This window comes from Salminus brasiliensis, chromosome 11, assembly GCF_030463535.1.
Source record: "Salminus brasiliensis chromosome 11, fSalBra1.hap2, whole genome shotgun sequence".
Lineage (NCBI taxonomy): Eukaryota > Metazoa > Chordata > Actinopteri > Characiformes > Bryconidae > Salminus > Salminus brasiliensis.
Window position 1 is genome coordinate 24,739,547 of NC_132888.1, and position 14,902 is coordinate 24,754,448.

General features: G+C 37.8%; 48 pseudogenes; all 48 read left to right on the forward strand.

Annotated features, from left to right (window-relative positions):
• Positions 1-401: 401 nt before the first annotated feature.
• LOC140567133 (5S ribosomal RNA) lies at positions 402-520 on the forward strand (annotated as a pseudogene).
• Positions 521-705: 185 nt separating this feature from the next.
• LOC140567144 (5S ribosomal RNA) lies at positions 706-824 on the forward strand (annotated as a pseudogene).
• Positions 825-1,009: 185 nt separating this feature from the next.
• Positions 1,010-1,128, forward strand: LOC140572022 (5S ribosomal RNA; annotated as a pseudogene).
• Positions 1,129-1,313: 185 nt separating this feature from the next.
• On the forward strand, positions 1,314-1,432 carry LOC140567636 (5S ribosomal RNA; annotated as a pseudogene).
• Positions 1,433-1,617: 185 nt separating this feature from the next.
• Positions 1,618-1,736, forward strand: LOC140571800 (5S ribosomal RNA; annotated as a pseudogene).
• Positions 1,737-1,921: 185 nt separating this feature from the next.
• Positions 1,922-2,040, forward strand: LOC140571511 (5S ribosomal RNA; annotated as a pseudogene).
• Positions 2,041-2,225: 185 nt separating this feature from the next.
• LOC140571748 (5S ribosomal RNA) lies at positions 2,226-2,344 on the forward strand (annotated as a pseudogene).
• A 185-nt stretch (positions 2,345-2,529) lies between these two features.
• On the forward strand, positions 2,530-2,648 carry LOC140572416 (5S ribosomal RNA; annotated as a pseudogene).
• A 185-nt stretch (positions 2,649-2,833) lies between these two features.
• LOC140570353 (5S ribosomal RNA) lies at positions 2,834-2,952 on the forward strand (annotated as a pseudogene).
• Positions 2,953-3,137: 185 nt separating this feature from the next.
• On the forward strand, positions 3,138-3,256 carry LOC140568437 (5S ribosomal RNA; annotated as a pseudogene).
• A 185-nt stretch (positions 3,257-3,441) lies between these two features.
• Positions 3,442-3,560, forward strand: LOC140572576 (5S ribosomal RNA; annotated as a pseudogene).
• Positions 3,561-3,745: 185 nt separating this feature from the next.
• LOC140571009 (5S ribosomal RNA) lies at positions 3,746-3,864 on the forward strand (annotated as a pseudogene).
• Positions 3,865-4,049: 185 nt separating this feature from the next.
• Positions 4,050-4,168, forward strand: LOC140568438 (5S ribosomal RNA; annotated as a pseudogene).
• Positions 4,169-4,353: 185 nt separating this feature from the next.
• LOC140571010 (5S ribosomal RNA) lies at positions 4,354-4,472 on the forward strand (annotated as a pseudogene).
• Positions 4,473-4,657: 185 nt separating this feature from the next.
• On the forward strand, positions 4,658-4,776 carry LOC140568580 (5S ribosomal RNA; annotated as a pseudogene).
• A 185-nt stretch (positions 4,777-4,961) lies between these two features.
• LOC140566035 (5S ribosomal RNA) lies at positions 4,962-5,080 on the forward strand (annotated as a pseudogene).
• A 185-nt stretch (positions 5,081-5,265) lies between these two features.
• Positions 5,266-5,384, forward strand: LOC140572023 (5S ribosomal RNA; annotated as a pseudogene).
• A 185-nt stretch (positions 5,385-5,569) lies between these two features.
• LOC140568532 (5S ribosomal RNA) lies at positions 5,570-5,688 on the forward strand (annotated as a pseudogene).
• A 185-nt stretch (positions 5,689-5,873) lies between these two features.
• Positions 5,874-5,992, forward strand: LOC140571797 (5S ribosomal RNA; annotated as a pseudogene).
• Positions 5,993-6,177: 185 nt separating this feature from the next.
• On the forward strand, positions 6,178-6,296 carry LOC140566764 (5S ribosomal RNA; annotated as a pseudogene).
• A 185-nt stretch (positions 6,297-6,481) lies between these two features.
• On the forward strand, positions 6,482-6,600 carry LOC140570280 (5S ribosomal RNA; annotated as a pseudogene).
• A 185-nt stretch (positions 6,601-6,785) lies between these two features.
• LOC140571983 (5S ribosomal RNA) lies at positions 6,786-6,904 on the forward strand (annotated as a pseudogene).
• Positions 6,905-7,089: 185 nt separating this feature from the next.
• On the forward strand, positions 7,090-7,208 carry LOC140570031 (5S ribosomal RNA; annotated as a pseudogene).
• Positions 7,209-7,393: 185 nt separating this feature from the next.
• Positions 7,394-7,512, forward strand: LOC140572652 (5S ribosomal RNA; annotated as a pseudogene).
• A 185-nt stretch (positions 7,513-7,697) lies between these two features.
• On the forward strand, positions 7,698-7,816 carry LOC140570111 (5S ribosomal RNA; annotated as a pseudogene).
• A 185-nt stretch (positions 7,817-8,001) lies between these two features.
• LOC140573187 (5S ribosomal RNA) lies at positions 8,002-8,120 on the forward strand (annotated as a pseudogene).
• Positions 8,121-8,305: 185 nt separating this feature from the next.
• LOC140570409 (5S ribosomal RNA) lies at positions 8,306-8,424 on the forward strand (annotated as a pseudogene).
• A 185-nt stretch (positions 8,425-8,609) lies between these two features.
• LOC140571397 (5S ribosomal RNA) lies at positions 8,610-8,728 on the forward strand (annotated as a pseudogene).
• A 185-nt stretch (positions 8,729-8,913) lies between these two features.
• LOC140570738 (5S ribosomal RNA) lies at positions 8,914-9,032 on the forward strand (annotated as a pseudogene).
• A 185-nt stretch (positions 9,033-9,217) lies between these two features.
• On the forward strand, positions 9,218-9,336 carry LOC140566155 (5S ribosomal RNA; annotated as a pseudogene).
• A 185-nt stretch (positions 9,337-9,521) lies between these two features.
• On the forward strand, positions 9,522-9,640 carry LOC140571632 (5S ribosomal RNA; annotated as a pseudogene).
• A 184-nt stretch (positions 9,641-9,824) lies between these two features.
• LOC140567558 (5S ribosomal RNA) lies at positions 9,825-9,943 on the forward strand (annotated as a pseudogene).
• A 185-nt stretch (positions 9,944-10,128) lies between these two features.
• On the forward strand, positions 10,129-10,247 carry LOC140571330 (5S ribosomal RNA; annotated as a pseudogene).
• Positions 10,248-10,432: 185 nt separating this feature from the next.
• On the forward strand, positions 10,433-10,551 carry LOC140570749 (5S ribosomal RNA; annotated as a pseudogene).
• Positions 10,552-10,737: 186 nt separating this feature from the next.
• On the forward strand, positions 10,738-10,856 carry LOC140571237 (5S ribosomal RNA; annotated as a pseudogene).
• A 185-nt stretch (positions 10,857-11,041) lies between these two features.
• LOC140570761 (5S ribosomal RNA) lies at positions 11,042-11,160 on the forward strand (annotated as a pseudogene).
• A 185-nt stretch (positions 11,161-11,345) lies between these two features.
• Positions 11,346-11,464, forward strand: LOC140567713 (5S ribosomal RNA; annotated as a pseudogene).
• Positions 11,465-11,649: 185 nt separating this feature from the next.
• LOC140569565 (5S ribosomal RNA) lies at positions 11,650-11,768 on the forward strand (annotated as a pseudogene).
• A 185-nt stretch (positions 11,769-11,953) lies between these two features.
• On the forward strand, positions 11,954-12,072 carry LOC140566162 (5S ribosomal RNA; annotated as a pseudogene).
• A 185-nt stretch (positions 12,073-12,257) lies between these two features.
• Positions 12,258-12,376, forward strand: LOC140565979 (5S ribosomal RNA; annotated as a pseudogene).
• A 185-nt stretch (positions 12,377-12,561) lies between these two features.
• On the forward strand, positions 12,562-12,680 carry LOC140566262 (5S ribosomal RNA; annotated as a pseudogene).
• A 185-nt stretch (positions 12,681-12,865) lies between these two features.
• LOC140569894 (5S ribosomal RNA) lies at positions 12,866-12,984 on the forward strand (annotated as a pseudogene).
• A 185-nt stretch (positions 12,985-13,169) lies between these two features.
• LOC140571526 (5S ribosomal RNA) lies at positions 13,170-13,288 on the forward strand (annotated as a pseudogene).
• A 185-nt stretch (positions 13,289-13,473) lies between these two features.
• LOC140571755 (5S ribosomal RNA) lies at positions 13,474-13,592 on the forward strand (annotated as a pseudogene).
• Positions 13,593-13,775: 183 nt separating this feature from the next.
• LOC140572675 (5S ribosomal RNA) lies at positions 13,776-13,894 on the forward strand (annotated as a pseudogene).
• Positions 13,895-14,079: 185 nt separating this feature from the next.
• LOC140566277 (5S ribosomal RNA) lies at positions 14,080-14,198 on the forward strand (annotated as a pseudogene).
• Positions 14,199-14,383: 185 nt separating this feature from the next.
• LOC140566556 (5S ribosomal RNA) lies at positions 14,384-14,502 on the forward strand (annotated as a pseudogene).
• Positions 14,503-14,687: 185 nt separating this feature from the next.
• LOC140567629 (5S ribosomal RNA) lies at positions 14,688-14,806 on the forward strand (annotated as a pseudogene).
• Positions 14,807-14,902: the final 96 nt, after the last annotated feature.

The following is a 14,902-nucleotide window of genomic DNA, read 5'->3' on the forward strand; positions in this document are numbered from 1 at the left end:
TGTGTTCACTACCAGATGGGTTAAATGCGGAGGACACATTTCGCTGTACAGTCCACACTGTACAGTGACGAATATGTGCACCTTTATCCTTTATCCTTGCTTATGGCCATTCCACCCTTAGAATGCCTGATCTTGTCTGATCTCAGAAGAAGCTAGGGTTGGGCCTGGTTACTACTTGAATGGGAGACTGAATGGGAATACCAGGTATTGTAAGCTTTTTCAATCCTGCAAACAAAGAATGCTTACATTTCCATGTTATTTACATCTTTTGCACAAATTTGTAGTTGAAACTCTTTTGTGTTGTAAATGTTGATGTGTTAAAATGGAATGCTTTTTCTTGGTTTTGAACAAATATGGTCTTAGCTATGAAATTTGAATTCTCTAGTTTGCACGGTTCTTCTGCTTACGGCCATTCCACCCTTAGAACGCCTGATCTCGTCTGATCTCAGAAGCTAGCTAGGGTTGGGCCTGGTTAGTACTTGAATGGGAGACTGAATGGGAATACCAGGTGTTGTAAGCTTTTTCAATCCTGCAAACAAAGAAAGCTTACATTTCCATGTTATTTACATCTTTTGCACAAATTTGTATTTGAAACTCTTTTGTGTTGTAAATTTTGATGTGTTGAAATGGAATGCTTTTTCTTGGTTTTGAACAAATATGGTCTTAGCTATGAAATTTGAATTCTCTAGTTTGCACGGTTCTTCTGCTTACGGCCATTCCACCCTTAGAACGCCTGATCTCGTCTGATCTCAGAAGCTAGCTAGGGTTGGGCCTGGTTAGTACTTGAATGGGAGACTGAATGGGAATACCAGGTGTTGTAAGCTTTTTCAATCCTGCAAACAAAGAAAGCTTACATTTCCATGTTATTTACATCTTTTGCACAAATTTGTATTTGAAACTCTTTTGTGTTGTAAATTTTGATGTGTTGAAATGGAATGCTTTTTCTTGGTTTTGAACAAATATGGTCTTAGCTATGAAATTTGAATTCTCTAGTTTGCACGGTTCTTCTGCTTACGGCCATTCCACCCTTAGAACGCCTGATCTTGTCTGATCTCAGAAGCTACCTAGGGTTGGGCCTGGTTAGTACTTGAATGGGAGACTGAATGGGAATACCAGGTGTTGTAAGCTTTTTCAATCCTGCAAACAATGAAAGCTTACATTTCCATGTTATTTACATCTTTTGCACAAATTTGTAGTTGAAACTCTCTTGTGTTGTAAATTTTGATGTGTTGAAATGGAATGCTTTTTCTTGGTTTTGAACAAATATGGTCTTAGCTATGAAATTTGAATTCTCTAGTTTGCACGGTTCTTCTGCTTACGGCCATTCCACCCTTAGAACGCCTTATCTTGTCTGATATCAGAAGCTACCTAGGGTTGGGCCTGGTTAGTACTTGAATAGGAGACTGTCTGGGAATACCAGGTGTTGTAAGCTTTTTCAATCCTGCAAACAATGAAAGCTTACATTTCCATGTTATTTACATCTTTTGCACAAATTTGTAGTTGAAACTCTTTTGTGTTGTAAATTTTGATGTGTTGAAATGGAATGCTTTTTCTTGATTTTAAACAAATATGGTCTTATCTATGAAATTTGAATCCTCTAGTTTGCAAGGTTCTTCTGCTTACGGCCATTCCACCCTTAGAACGCCTGATCTCGTCTGATCTCAGAAGCTACCTAAGGTTGGGCCTGGTTAGTACTTGAATGGGAGACTGAATGGGAATACCAGGTGTTGTAAGCTTTTCCAGTCCTGCAAACAATTAAAGCTTACATTTCCATGTTATTTACATATTTTGCACAAATTTGTAGTTGAAACTCTTTTGTGTTGTAAATGTTGATGTGTTAAAATGGAATGCTTTTTCTTGATTTTGAACAAATATGGTCTTAGCTATGAAATTTGAATCCTCTAGTTTGCAAGGTTCTTCTGCTTACGGCCATTCCACCCTTAGAACGCCTGATCTTGTTTGATCTCAGAAGCTACCTAGGGTTGGGCCTGGTTAGTACTTGAATGGGAGACTGTCTGGGAATACCAGGTGTTGTAAGCTTTTTCAATCCTGCAAACAATGAAAGCTTACATTTCCATGTTATTTACATCTTTTGCACAAATTTGTAGTTGAAACTCTTTTGTGTTGTAAATTTTGATGTGTTGAAATGGAATGCTTTTTCTTGGTTTTGAACAAATATGGTCTTAGCTATGAAATTTGAATTCTCTAGTTTGCACGGTTCTTCTGCTTACGGCCATTCCACCCTTAGAACGCCTGATCTCGTCTGATCTCAGAAGCTAGCTAAGGTTGGGCCTGGTTAGTACTTGAATGGGAGACTGAATGGGAATACCAGGTGTTGTAAGCTTTTTCAATCCTGCAAACAAAGAAAGCTTACATTTCCATGTTATTTACATCTTTTGCACAAATTTGTATTTGAAACTCTTTTGTGTTGTAAATTTTGATGTGTTGAAATGGAATGCTTTTTCTTGGTTTTGAACAAATATGGTCTTAGCTATGAAATTTGAATTCTCTAGTTTGCACGGTTCTTCTGCTTACGGCCATTCCACCCTTAGAACGCCTGATCTAGTCTGATCTCAGAAGCTAGCTAGGGTTGGGCCTGGTTAGTACTTGAATGGGAGACTGAATGGGAATACCAGGTGTTGTAAGCTTTTTCAATCCTGCAAACAAAGAAAGCTTACATTTCCATGTTATTTACATCTTTTGCACAAATTTGTAGTTGAAACTCTTTTGTGTTGAAAATGTTGATGTGTTAAAATGGAATGCTTTTTCTTGGTTTTGAACAAATATGGTCTTAGCTATGAAATTTGAATCCTCTAGTTTGCAAGGTTCTTCTGCTTATGGCCATTCCACCCTTAGAACGCCTGATCTCATCTGATCTCAAAAGCTACCTAGGGTTGGGCCTGGTTAGTACTTGAATGGGAGACTGTCTGGGAATACCAGGTGTTGTAAGCTTTTTCAATCCTGTAAACAATGAAAGCTTACATTTCCATGTTATTTACATCTTTTGCACAAATTTGTAGTTGAAACTCTTTTGTGTTGTAAATTTTGATGTGTTGAAATGGAATGCTTTTTCTTGATTTTAAACAAATATGGTCTTATCTATGAAATTTGAATCCTCTAGTTTGCAAGGTTCTTCTGCTTACGGCCATTCCACCCTTAGAACGCCTGATCTCGTCTGATCTCAGAAGCTACCTAGGGTTGGGCCTGGTTAGTACTTGAATGGGAGACTGAATGGGAATACCAGGTGTTGTAAGCTTTTCCAATCCTGCAAACAATTAAAGCTTACATTTCCATGTTATTTACATATTTTGCACAAATTTGTAGTTGAAACTCTTTTGTGTTGTAAATGTTGATGTGTTAAAATGGAATGCTTTTTCTTGATTTTGAACAAATATGGTCTTAGCTATGAAATTTGAATCCTCTAGTTTGCAAGGATCTTCTGCTTACGGCCATTCCACCCTTAGAACGCCTGATCTTGTCTGATCTCAGAAGCTACCTAGGGTTGGGCCTGGTTAGTACTTGAATGGGAGACTGTCTTGGAATACCAGGTGTTGTAAGCTTCTTCAATCCTGTAAACAATGAAAGCTTACATTTCCATGTTATTTACATCTTTTGCACAAATTTGTAGTTGAAACTCTTTTGTGTTGTAAATTTTGATGTGTTGAAATGGAATGCTTTTTCTTGGTTTTGAACAAATATGGTCTTAGCTATGAAATTTGAATTCTCTAGTTTGCACGGTTATTCTGCTTACGGCCATTCCACCCTTAGAACGCCTGATCTTGTCTGATCTCAGAAGCTACCTAGGGTTGGGCCTGGTTAGTACTTGAATGGGAGACTGTCTGGGAATACCAGGTGTTGTAAGCTTTTTCAATCCTGCAAACAATGAAAGCTTACATTTCCATGTTATTTACATCTTTTGCACAAATTTGTAGTTGAAACTCTTTTGTGTTGTAAATTTTGATGTGTTGAAATGGAATGCTTTTTCTTGATTTTAAACAAATATGGTCTTATCTATGAAATTTGAATCCTCTAGTTTGCAACGTTCTTCTGCTTACGGCCATTCCACCCTTAGAACGCCTGATCTCGTCTGATCTCAGAAGCTACCTAGGGTTGGGCCTGGTTAGTACTTGAATGGGAGACTGAATGGGAATACCAGGTGTTGTAAGCTTTTCCAGTCCTGCAAACAATTAAAGCTTACATTTCCATGTTATTTACATATTTTGCACAAATTTGTAGTTGAAACTCTTTTGTGTTGTAAATGTTGATGTGTTAAAATGGAATGCTTTTTCTTGATTTTGAACAAATATGGTCTTAGCTATGAAATTTGAATCCTCTAGTTTGCAAGGTTCTTCTGCTTACGGCCATTCCACCCTTAGAACGCCTGATCTTGTCTGATCTCAGAAGCTACCTAGGGTTGGGCCTGGTTAGTACTTGAATGGGAGACTGTCTGGGAATACCAGGTGTTGTAAGCTTTTTCAATCCTGCAAACAATGAAAGCTTACATTTCCATGTTATTTACATCTTTTGCACAAATTTGTAGTTGAAACTCTTTTGTGTTGTAAATTTTGATGTGTTGAAATGGAATGCTTTTTCTTGGTTTTGAACAAATATGGTCTTAGCTATGAAATTTGAATTCTCTAGTTTGCACGGTTCTTCTGCTTACGGCCATTCCACCCTTAGAACGCCTGATCTCGTCTGATCTCAGAAGCTAACTAGGGTTGGGCCTGGTTAGTACTTGAATGGGAGACTGAATGGGAATACCAGGTGTTGTAAGCTTTTTCAATCCTGCAAACAAAGAAAGCTTACATTTCCATGTTATTTACATCTTTTGCACAAATTTGTAGTTGAAACTCTTTTGTGTTGTAAATGTTGATGTCTTAAAATGGAATGCTTTTTCTTGGTTTTGAACAAATATGGTCTTAGCTATGAAATTTGAATCCTCTAGTTTGCAAGGTTCTTCTGCTTACGGCCATTCCACCCTTAGAACGCCTGATCTCATCTGATCTCAGAAGCTACCTAGGGTTGGGCCTGGTTAGTACTTGAATGGGAGACTGTCTGGGAATACCAGGTGTTGTAAGCTTTTTCAATCCTGCAAACAATGAAAGCTTACATTTCCATGTTATTTACATCTTTTGCACAAATTTGTAGTTGAAACTCTTTTGTGTTGTAAATTTTGATGTGTTGAAATGGAATGCTTTTTCTTGGTTTTGAACAAATATGGTCTTAGCTATGAAATTTGAATTCTCTAGTTTGCACGGTTCTTCTGCTTACGGCCATTCCACCCTTAGAACGCCTGATCTTGTCTGATCTCAGAAGCTACCTAGGGTTGGGCCTGGTTAGTACTTGAATGGGAGACTGAATGGGAATACCAGGTGTTGTAAGCTTTTCCAGTCCTGCAAACAATTAAAGCTTACATTTCCATGTTATTTACATCTTTTGCACAAATTTGTAGTTGAAACTCTTTTGTGTTGTAAATGTTGATGTGTTAAAATGGAATGCTTTTTCTTGATTTTGAACAAATATGGTCTTAGCTATGAAATTTGAATCCTCTAGTTTGCAAGGTTCTTCTGCTTACGGCCATTCCACCCTTAGATCGCCTGATCTCGTCTGATCTCAGAAGCTACCTAGGGTTGGGCCTGGTTAGTACTTGAATGGGAGACTGTCTGGGAATACCAGGTGTTGTAAGCTTTTCCAGTCCTGCAAACAATTAAAGCTTACATTTCCATGTTATTTACATCTTTTGCACAAATTTGTAGTTGAAACTCTTTTGTGTTGTAAATTTTGATGTGTTGAAATGGAATGCTTTTTCTTGGTTTTGAACAAATATGGTCTTATCTATGAAATTTGAATCCTCTAGTTTGCAAGGTTCTTCTGCTTATGGCCATTCCACCCTTAGAACGCCTGATCTTGTCTGATCTCAGAAGCTACTTAGGGTTGGGCCTGGTTAGTACTTGAATGGGAGACTGTCTGGGAATACCAGGTGTTATAAGCTTTTTCAATCCTGCAAACAATTAAAGCTTACATTTCCATGTTATTTACATCTTTTGCACAAATTTGTAGTTGAAACTCTTTTGTGTTGTAAATGTTGATGTGTTAAAATGGAATGCTTTTTCTTGGTTTTGAACAAATATGGTCTTAGCTATGAAATTTGAATCCTCTAGTTTGCAAGGTTTTTCTGCTTAAGGCCATTCCACCCTTAGAACGCCTGATCTAGTCTGATCTCAGAAGCTACCTAGGGTTGGGCCTGGTTAGTACTTGAATGGGAGACTGTCTGGGAATACCAGGTGTTGTAAGCTTTTCCAGTCCTGCAAACAATTAAAGCTTACATTTCCATGTTATTTACATCTTTTGCACAAATTTGTAGTTGAAACTCTTTTGTGTTGTAAATTTTGATGTGTTGAAATGGAATGCTTTTTCTTGGTTTTGAACAAATATGGTCTTAGCTATGAAATTTGAATTCTCTAGTTTGCACGGTTCTTCTGCTTACGGCCATTCCACCCTTAGAACGCCTGATCTCGTCTGATCTCAGAAGCTACCTAGGGTTGGGCCTGGTTAGTACTTGAATGGGAGACTGTCTGGGAATACCAGGTGTTGTAAACTTTTTCAATCCTGCAAACAATGAAAGCTTACATTTCCATGTTATTTACATCTTTTGCACAAATTTGTAGTTGAAACTCTTTTGTGTTGTAAATTTTGATGTGTTGAAATGGAATGTTTTTACTTGGTTTTGAACAAATATGGTCTTAGCTATGAAATTTGAATCCTCTAGTTTGCAAGGTTCTTCTGCTTACGGCCATTCCACCCTTAGAACGCCTGATCTCGACTGATCTCAGAAGCTAGCTAGGGTTGGGCCTGGTTAGTACTTGAATGGGAGACTGGATGGGAATACCAGGTGTTGTAAGCTTTTCCAGTCCTGCAAACAATTAAAGCTTACATTTCCATGTTATTTACATCTTTTGCACAAATTTGTAGTTGAAACTCTTTTGTGTTGTAAATTTTGATGTGTTGAAATGGAATGCTTTTTCTTGGTTTTAAACAAATATGGTCTTATCTATGAAATTTGAATCCTCTAGTTTGCAAGGTTCTTCTGCTTACGGCCATTCCACCCTTAGAACGCCTGATCTCATCTGAGCTCAGAAGCTACCTAGGGTTGGGCCTGGTTAGTACTTGAATGGGAGACTGAATGGGAATACCAGGTGTTGTAAGCTTTTCCAGTCCTGCAAACAATTAAAGCTTACATTTCCATGTTATTTACATATTTTGCACAAATTTGTAGTTGAAACTCTTTTGTGTTGTAAATGTTGATGTGTTAAAATGGAATGCTTTTTCTTGATTTTGAACAAATATGGTCTTAGCTATGAAATTTGAATCCTCTAGTTTGCAAGATTCTTCTGCTTACGGCCATTCCACCCTTAGAACGCCTGATCTCGTCTGATCTCAGAAGCTCCCTAGGGTTGGGCCTGGTTAGTACTTGAATGGGAGACTGGATGGGAATACCAGGTGTTGTAAGCTTTTCCAGTCCTGCAAACAATTAAAGCTTACATTTCCATGTTATTTACATATTTTGCACAAATTTGTAGTTGAAACTCTTTTGTGTTGTAAATGTTGATGTGTTGAAATGGAATGCTTTTTCTTGGTTTTAAACAAATATGGTCTTATCTATGAAATTTGAATCCTCTTTTTTGCAAGATTCTTCTGCTTACGGCCATTCCACCCTTAGAACGCCTGATCTCGTCTGATCTCAGAAGCTACCTAGGGTTGGGCCTGGTTAGTACTTGAATGGGAGACTGAATGGGAATCCCAGGTGTTGTAAGCTTTTCCAGTCCTGCAAACAATTAAAGCTTACATTTCCATGTTATTTACATATTTTGCACAAATTTGTAGTTGAAACTCTTTTGTGTTGTAAATGTTGATGTGTTAAAATGGAATGCTTTTTCTTGATTTTGAACAAATATGGTCTTATCTATGAAATTTGAATCCTCTAGTTTGCAAGGTTCTTATGCTTACGGCCATTCCACCCTTAGAATGCCTGATCTTGTCTGATCTCAGAAGCTAGCTAGGGTTGGGCCTGGTTAGTACTTGAATGGGAGACTGAATGGGAATACCAGGTGTTGTAAGCTTTTCCAGTCCTGCAAACAATTAAAGCTTACATTTCCATGTTATTTACATATTTTGCACAAATTTGTAGTTGAAACTCTTTTGTGTTGTAAATGTTGATGTGTTAAAATGGAATGCTTTTTCTTGATTTTGAACAAATATGGTCTTAGCTATGAAATTTGAATCCTCTAGTTTGCAAGGTTTTTCTGCTTACGGCCATTCCACCCTTAGAACGCCTGATCTCGTCTGATTTCAGAAGCTACCTAGGGTTGGGCCTGGTTAGTACTTGAATGGGAGACTGTCTGGGAATACCAGGTGTTGTAAGCTTCTCCAGTCCTGCAAACAATTAAAGCTTACATTTCCATGTTATTTACATCTTTTGCACAAATTTGTAGTTGAAACTCTTTTGTGTTGTAAATTTTGATGTGTTGAAATGGAATGCTTTTTCTTGGTTTTGAACAAATATGGTCTTAGCTATGAAATTTGAATCCTCTAGTTTGCAAGGTTTTTCTGCTTACGGCCATTCCACCCTTAGAACGCCTGATCTAGTCTGATCTCAGAAGCTACCTAGGGTTGGGCCTGGTTAGTACTTGAATGGGAGACTGTCTGGGAATACCAGGTGTTGTAAGCTTCTCCAGTCCTGCAAACAATTAAAGCTTACATTTCCATGTTATTTACATCTTTTGCACAAATTTGTAGTTGAAACTCTTTTGTGTTGTAAATTTTGATGTGTTGAAATGGAATGCTTTTTCTTGGTTTTGAACAAATATGGTCTTAGCTATGAAATTTGAATTCTCTAGTTTGCAAGGTTCTTCTGCTTACGGCCATTCCACCCTTAGAACGCCTGATCTCGTCTGATCTCAGAAGCTACCTAGGGTTGGGCCTGGTTAGTACTTGAATGGGAGACTGTCTGGGAATACCAGGTGTTGTAAGCTTTTTCAATCCTGCAAACAATGAAAGCTTACATTTCCATGTTATTTACATCTTTTGCACAAATTTGTAGTTGAAACTCTTTTGTGTTGTAAATTTTGATGTGTTGAAATGGAATGTTTTTTCTTGGTTTTGAACAAATATGGTCTTAGCTATGAAATTTGAATTCTCTAGTTTGCACGGTTCTTCTGCTTACGGCCATTCCACCCTTAGAACGCCTGATCTCGACTGATCTCAGAAGCTAGCTAGGGTTGGGCCTGGTTAGTACTTGAATGGGAGACTGGATGGGAATACCAGGTGTTGTAAACTTTTCCAGTCCTGCAAACAATTAAAGCTTACATTTCCATGTTATTTACATCTTTTGCACAAATTTGTAGTTGAAACTCTTTTGTGTTGTAAATTTTGATGTGTTGAAATGGAATGCTTTTTCTTGGTTTTAAACAAATATGGTCTTATCTATGAAATTTGAATCCTCTAGTTTGCAAGGTTCTTCTGCTTACGGCCATTCCACCCTTAGAACGCCTGATCTCGTCTGAGCTCAGAAGCTACCTAGGGTTGGGCCTGGTTAGTACTTGAATGGGAGACTGAATGGGAATGCCAGGTGTTGTAAGCTTTTCCAGTCCTGCAAACAATTAAAGCTTACATTTCCATGTTATTTACATCTTTTGCACAAATTTGTAGTTGAAACTCTTTTGTGTTGTAAATGTTGATGTGTTAAAATGGAATGCTTTTCTTGATTTTGAACAAATATGGTCTTAGCTATGAAATTTGAATCCTCTAGTTTGCAAGATTCTTCTGCTTACGGCCATTCCACCCTTAGAACGCCTGATCTTGTCTGCTCTCAGAAGCTACCTAGGGTTGTGCCTGGTTAGTACTTGAATGGGAGACTGTCTGGGAATACCAGGTGTTGTAAGCTTTTCCAGTCCTGCAAACAATTAAAGCTTACATTTCCATGTTATTTACATCTTTTGCACAAATTTGTAGTTGAAACTCTTTTGTGATGTAAATTTTGATGTGTTGAAATGGAATGCTTTTTCTTGGTTTTGAAGAAATATGGTCTTAGCTATGAAATTTGAATCCTCTAGTTTGCAAGGTTCTTCTGCTTACGGCCATTCCACCCTTAGAACGCCTGATCTCGTCTGATCTCAGAAGCTACCTAGGGTTGGGCCTGTTTAGTACTTGAATGGGAGACTGGATGGGAATACCAGGTGTTGTAAGCTTTTCCAGTCCTGCAAACAATTAAAGCTTACATTTCCATGTTATTTACATCTTTTGCACAAATTTGTAGTTGAAACTCTTTTGTGTTGTAAATTTTGATGTGTTGAAATGGAATGCTTTTTCTTGGTTTTAAACAAATATGGTCTTATCTATGAAATTTGAATCCTCTAGTTTGCAAGGTTCTTCTGCTTACGGCCATTCCACCCTTAGAACGCCTGATCTCGTCTGATCTCAGAAGCTACCTAGGGTTGGGCCTGGTTAGTACTTGAATGGGAGACTGTCTGGGAATACCAGGTGTTGTAAGCTTTTTCAATCCTGCAAACAATGAAAGCTTATATTTCCATTTTTTTTTTCATCTTTTGCACAAATTTGTATTTGAAACTCTTTTGTGTTGTAAATGTTGATGTGTTGAAATGGAATGCTTTTTCTTGGTTTTAAACAAATATGGTCTTATCTATGAAATTTGAATCCTCTAGTTTGCAAGGTTCTTCTGCTTACGGCCATTCCACCCTTAGAACGCCTGATCTCGTCTGATCTCAGAAGCTACCTAGGGTTGGGCCTGTTTAGTACTTGAATGGGAGACTGAATGGGAATACCAGGTGTTGTAAGCTATTCCAGTCCTGCAAACAATTAAAGCTTACATTTCCATGTTATTTACATCTTTTGCACAAATTTGTAGTTGAAACTCTTTTGTGTTGTAAATTTTGATGTGTTGAAATGGAATGCTTTTTCTTGGTTTTAAACAAATATGGTCTTATCTATGAAATTTGAATCCTCTAGTTTGCAAGGTTCTTCTGCTTACGGCCATTCCACCCTTAGAACGCCTGATCTCGTCTGATCTCAGAAGCTACCTAGGGTTGGGCCTGGTTAGTACTTGAATGGGAGACTGTCTGGGAATACCAGGTGTTGTAAGCTTTTCCAGTCCTGCAAACAATTAAAGCTTACATTTCCATGTTATTTACATATTTTGCACAAATTTGTAGTTGAAACTCTTTTGTGTTGTAAATGTTGATGTGTTAAAATGGAATGCTTTTTCTTGATTTTGAACAAATATGGTCTTAGCTATGAAATTTGAATCCTCTAGTTTGCAAGGTTCTTCTGCTTACGGCCATTCCACCCTTAGAATGCCTGATCTTGTCTGATCTCAGAAGCTAGCTAGGGTTGGGACTGGTTAGTACTTGAATGGGAGACTGAATGGGAATACCAGGTGTTGTAAGCTTTTTCAATCCTGCAAACAAAGAAAGCTTACATTTCCATGTTATTTACATCTTTTGCACAAATTTGTAGTTGAAACTCTTTTGTGTTGTAAATGTTGATGTGTTAAAATGGAATGCTTTTTCTTGGTTTTGAACAAATATGGTCTTAGCTATGAAATTTGAATCCTCTAGTTTGCAAGGTTCTTCTGCTTACGGCCATTCCACCCTTAGAACGCCTGATCTCGTCTGATCTCAGAAGCTAGCTAGGGTTGGGCCTGGTTAGTACTTGAATGGGAGACTGTCTGGGAATACCAGGTGTTGTAAGCTTTTCCAGTCCTGCAAACAATTAAAGCTTACATTTCCATGTTATTTACATCTTTTGCACAAATTTGTAGTTGAAACTCTTTTGTGTTGTAAATTTTGATGTGTTGAAATGGAATGCTTTTTCTTGGTTTTGAAAAAATATGGTCTTAGCTATGAAATTTGAATTCTCTAGTTTGCACGGTTCTTCTGCTTACGGTCATTCCACCCTTAGAATGCCTGATCTTGTCTGATCTCAGAAGCTAGCTAGGGTTGGGCCTGGTTAGTACTTGAATGGGAGACTGAATGGGAATACCAGGTGTTGTAAGCTTTTTCAATCCTGCAAACAAAGAAAGCTTACATTTCCATGTTATTTACATCTTTTGCACAAATTTGTAGTTGAAACTCTTTTGTGTTGTAAATGTTGATGTGTTAAAATGGAATGCTTTTTCTTGATTTTGAACAAATATGGTCTTAGCTATGAAATTTGAATCCTCTAGTTTGCAAGGTTCTTCTGCTTACGGCCATTCCACCCTTAGATCGCCTGTTCTCGTCTGATCTCAGAAGCTAGCTAGGGTTGGGCCTGGTTAGTACTTGAATGGGAGACTGAATGGGAATACCAGGTGTTGTAAGCTTTTCCAGTCCTGCAAACAATTAAAGCTTACATTTCCATGTTATTTACATCTTTTGCACAAATTTGTAGTTGAAACTCTTTTGTGTTGTAAATTTTGATGTGTTGAAATGGAATGCTTTTTCTTGGTTTTGAACAAATATGGTCTTATCTATGAAATTTGAATCCTCTAGTTTGCAAGGTTCTTCTGCTTACGGCCATTCCACCCTTAGAATGCCTGATCTTGTCTGATCTCAGAAGCTAGCTAGGGTTGGGCCTGGTTAGTACTTGGATGGAAGACTGAATGGGAATACCAGGTGTTGTAAGCTTTTTCAATCCTGCAAACAAAGAAAGCTTACATTTCCATGTTATTTACATCTTTTGCACACATTTGTAGTTGAAACTCTTTTGTGTTGTAAATGTTGATGTGTTAAAATGGAATGCTTTTTCTTGGTTTTGAACAAATATGGTCTTAGCTATGAAATTTGAATCCTCTAGTTTGCAAGGTTCTTCTGCTTACGGCCATTCCACCCTTAGAACGCTTGATCTCGTCTGATCTCAGAAGCTACCTAGGGTTGGGCCTGGTTAGTACTTGAATGGGAGACTGTCTGGGAATACCAGGTGTTGTAAGCTTTTCCAGTCCTGCAAACAATTAAAGCTTACATTTCCATGTTATTTACATCTTTTGCACAAATTTGTAGTTGAAACTCTTTTGTGTTGTAAATTTTGATGTGTTGAAATGGAATGCTTTTTCTTGGTTTTGAAAAAATATGGTCTTAGCTATGAAATTTGAATTCTCTAGTTTGCACGGTTCTTCTGCTTACGGCCATTCCACCCTTAGAACGCCTGATCTTGTCTGATCTCAGAAGCTACCTAGGGTTGGGCCTGGTTAGTACTTCAATGGGAGACTGTCTGGGAATACCAGGTGTTGTAAGCTTTTTCAATCCTGCAAACAATGAAAGCTTACATTTCCATGTTATTTACATCTTTTGCACAAATTTGTAGTTGAAACTCTTTTGTGTTGTAAATTTTGATGTGTTGAAATGGAATGTTTTTTCTTGGTTTTGAACAAATATGGTCTTATCTATGAAATTTGAATCCTCTAGTTTGCAAGGTTCTTCTGCTTACGGCCATTCCACCCTTAGAACGCCTGATCTCGTCTGATCTCAGAAGCTACCTAGGGTTGGGCCTGGTTAGTAGTTGAATGGGAGACTGGATGGGAATACCAGGTGTTGTAAGCTTTTCCAGTCCTGCAAACAATTAAAGCTTACATTTCCATGTTATTTACATCTTTTGCACAAATTTGTAGTTGAAACTCTTTTGTGTTGTAAATTTTGATGTGTTGACGTAATGCTTTTTCTTGGTTTTAAAGAAATATGGTCTTATCTATGAAATTTGAATCCTCTAGTTTGCAAGGTTCTTCCGCTTACGGCCATTCCACCCTTAGAACGCCTCATCTCGTCTGATCTCAGAAGCTACCTAGGGTTGGGCCTGGTTAGTACTTGAATGGGAGACTGTCTGGGAATACCAGGTGTTGTAAGCTTTTCCAGTCCTGCAAACAATTAAAGCTTACATTTCCATGTTATTTACATCTTTTGCACAAATTTGTAGTTGAAACTCTTTTGTGATATAAATTTTGATGTGTTGAAATGGAATGCTTTTTCTTGGTTCTGAAGAAATATGGTCTTAGCTATGAAATTTGAATCCTCTAGTTTGTAAGGTTCTTCTGCTTATGGCCATTCCACCCTTAGAACGCCTGATCTCGTCTGATCTCAGAAGCTACCTAGGGTTGGGCCTGGTTAGTACTTGAATGGGAGACTGTCTGGGAATACCAGGTGTTGTAAGCTTTTCCAGTCCTGCAAACAATTAAAGCTTACATTTCCATGTTATTTACATCTTTTGCACAAATTTGTAGTTGAAACTCTTTTGTGATGTAAATTTTGATGTGTTGAAATGGAATGCTTTTTCTTGGTTTTGAAGAAATATGGTCTTAGCTATGAAATTTGAATCCTCTAGTTTGCAAGGTTCTTCTGCTTACGGCCATTCCACCCTTAGAACGCCTGATCTCGTCTGATCTCAGAAGCTACCTAGTGTTGGGCCTGGTTAGTATTTGAATGGGAGACTGGATGGGAATACCAGGTGTTGTAAGCTTTTCCAGTCCTGCAAACAATTAAAGCTTACATTTCCATGTTATTTACATCTTTTGCACAAATTTGTAGTTGAAACTCTTTTGTGTTGTAAATTTTGATGTGTTGAAATGGAATGCTTTTTCTTGGTTTTAAACAAATATGGTCTTATCTATGAAATTTGAATCCTCTAGTTTGCAAGGTTCTTCTGCTTACGGCCATTCCACCCTTAGAACGCCTGATCTCGTCTGAGCTCAGAAGCTACCTAGGGTTGGGCCTGGTTAGAACTTGAATGGGAGACTGAATGGGAATACCAGGTGTTGTAAACTTTTCCAGTCCTGCAAACAATTAAAGCTTACATTTCCATGTTATTTACATATTTTGCACAAATTTGTAGTTGAAACTCTTTTGTGTTGTAAATGTTG